Below are 3,326 nucleotides of genomic sequence, written 5' to 3' on the forward strand. Positions count from 1 at the left end.
AATGACAATAAATTGACATGCAAAACAATAGCACTATTATGTCATGACACTAATAATATTCCCTCCCTGCTCCACCACATGATTCACCTCCATAGACAAACATACACACGTACATGATTCATCATAGGGTCCTACTAAAGATTTGTTTAACTCCAATAGTAAAATTAGGTAGTAATAAATTAGTGGTACTTAAGTACTCTTAATTAATTAAGTGAGACAACATAAGTGGAAGGGATCCCAGGAGGATCGTCTCACATGTAAGGTAGTCATTGCCGGAGCCCTTGAATGGCCTCAACTGAGGCCTCTGGCTTCAGCAAGATCGCCTTGGCACTGTTTATTCTTCTTCTTCTTCCTCTTCATGCTCTGTTTCTCTTCCTCCTCACTAGTTGGTGAAACCAAGTACATGATTGGCCTTCTAATTCAGAATTGGTTTTGTCAGCGAGGGAGTACAAGTGTACTATAAAAAACAACATTATTTTCTCATGGTAGTCGGAAAATAGAGATGAACACATGCATTAAATATCATTCTTACCTAAAGGAAGGTTATGGCGCCAATATGGATGATGAGGATTGGAACACAGATATCCCTTTGTGCAGTTCCACCAAAATGAACCAACTGTTCCATTCTGACATTCTAGTTAAACAGCACAAAAGTCACTTCTTTTAAGAAGAGTTTTGTGCAATGCACCAAAAGGTCACAATAGCAACCAGGTGAATTGGATATCCCTCTTTGCACAAAAAGGCACAGAGGAAACAGTCAGAGTCTCAAACAATTACAGGCAAAAACATTTGGCTAAACTTGTCATGGCTTATAACAGTGGCATGGCTTCATTTTTACCAGGGACATTAGATTAAGAACAACTAAGGCTGCGTTCGGTTCACAGGTTTGGTGCAGGATTTTCGTAGGAACACAATTCCTACGATATTCTTTCCCTTCCAACCGTTCGGAACACGGGAAAGGTGAATAGTGTTTCATAGGAAAGCTGGTCTGGTAGTACTGATTCCATAGGATTACAAACATCCACGCGCTGCTCATTTTTTGGGCGGAAGCCCGAGGCAGGCGCTCGCTGCCATGCGTTAGACAGGTTGATGTGTTGTGTTTGCCGGAATAAAAAAATCAACCTATGTGTGGTACGTGAGGTGAGGACAAGAGTAGTCACTGTGCAGCTGAATAAACAAATAGCATCTCATACTGCCAAGCATGCTACTCTAAAAAAACAAATCTATACATTTCGTAGTCCATCCGAACACATTCTCTTGAGAGTTTCCTCCGGTTCGTTGTTCCATAGTTTTATACCTACATTCCTTTCCTATTCCTCTATTTTCATCAAGACCTATGTTTTCTGCCCCTTTATTCCGAACAGAGCCTAAATATTTGGTATAAGGGCATGGGACAGTGGATGCATCAGCAGTCCAGCACCATGTACGTAAACAGGGGCATAAAGTGATGATTCATAGTTTGTTGCCCCGAGAAACAAACATCCAAGAAACATATCTGGGTTGGTCCCATTTTTGATCACTCTAGCCACCTACTCCTATGCGTGGATAGCAAATCTAGTCCTGGTCATACCACTGTGTACAGCGTTACGCCTATATTTCCCTTTTCGACCAAGAGACCGGTTGGATGACCAGTCTGTACTACTTTAACCCCCTTTCCTTCCTGTTTGTACCAAGTCTGATGTACATACCATATTCCCCCACCCCCACTTTATTTCTTGTTTGAAAAGTACTCCCTCCGCCCGGAATTACTTGTCATCAAAATGGATGTGTCTAGAACTAAAATACATCTAGATACATTCATTTCAATGACAAGTATTTTCGGACGGAGGGAGTACAAGATTCGACTCCATGAAGTAGCTTTACCTCTAAAAATAGAAAAAAAAGGTGACGTTGGACCATCCGATCGAGAGGGGCTGAGAGGTAGAAAATGATGCACATGTAGTGACATAGCAAGCTGGGGAAGTAGAGCTAAGGCAGTTTCGAACAAAGATATAACTGAAGGTCGTCGGGATGTGGATAGGTGGGTGGCGGGAGGCCGGATCCGCCCACATGCAATGACGAAGGGATCGGAGGACCTCCCGCGCTGGCGCTCGGCTAGAAATAACGGTGCGGTTGGTAGTGGGTCTCCTCCCTCGCTGTCGACGACGGCCTAAATGCTGCCCCTCCTCCCCTTCACCGGCGGAGGGGGATACGTCCGGATCTGTAACCAGCGGTGAGGATAGAAAGCCAGTGTTGTTTGAAAGGACAAATACAGTGTTACTACCCCTATCTTGTTTAGATCTGGAGAGGATGAGAGTGTGTGAATAGAGCAACCCTAGCAAGCAAGCACGGAGGCTCCGGCCTATATATACGTAGTGGGGTAGTTTTCCTTTTTCACTCCATCAAAACAATCGTTTAAATTGTGTACTACTACATGCCAGGTCGTGGTTCTTTTAGTTGTTGATTGTTTTTTGAGATTGCTACCCGCTTGTTCCAAGTGGTGTTACGGTGTGCCAGGTCGCACTTTGTATCGTTCAAGTCTGGTACTACAAGTCCCTCCATTAAATGAACAACCACCCCCTCATAAAAATTGTGAACAAGCCCATGGCTAAAATTAGCGGAAACGTGGGTTGCCCCAACATGCATTATTATTTATATTTTCTATGCCCTCTGTTCCTAAATATATGTATTTTTTATTAGCCACACCTAAGACAAGAATTTTTTTATTAGCAGTGAACCCCACATATCATAGACACAAAAATTGTGGCAAGATTCCCTTAGGCAAGCCAAAGTGTGTCTAACAATTTGAGCAACTCAGGTTAGGCAAGTGTGGGAAAAATAATGTGGCAACATAAGACAAACATAGTCATAATCCAAACAGCCCCGTAATTTTTTTGTGACATGCATGAAAATTTGGTTAGTTAAATTTATAGTCAAAATTTGGCAAGGTGCATCAAATCAACACATGCACGTATCAAAAGGAAAGTCACGGCATGCATGCATGTGTTGTACTCCCTCCGTTTCCAAATATAAGTCTTTTTAGAGATTGCAACAAGTCAATACATACGAAGCAGAATATGTCTACTCCTACATACGAAGTAGCCCATTTGAAATGTGTAAAAAGACTTATATCGAGTGCAGTGCTTTGATGTGTCGCGTCAACTCGTACAAGACCGAGAAATTTGATTACTACAATGCCCTCTCCCTCGCGGACTGGGCTCCGGTGCCTTAACTGCACCTGCCTTTGGCTGCATGACAGGAGGGCCAACCACCTGTTGGGCCCACCTGTCATAGACGCAAAGGCAGGAGCAGTAAGTAGAAGCTTTTGCTACACGCTATCCCCCCCC

The sequence above is a fragment of the Triticum dicoccoides genome, chromosome 5B (genome assembly GCF_002162155.2).
Source record: "Triticum dicoccoides isolate Atlit2015 ecotype Zavitan chromosome 5B, WEW_v2.0, whole genome shotgun sequence".
In the NCBI taxonomy this organism is placed as follows: Eukaryota; Viridiplantae; Streptophyta; class Magnoliopsida; order Poales; family Poaceae; genus Triticum; species Triticum dicoccoides.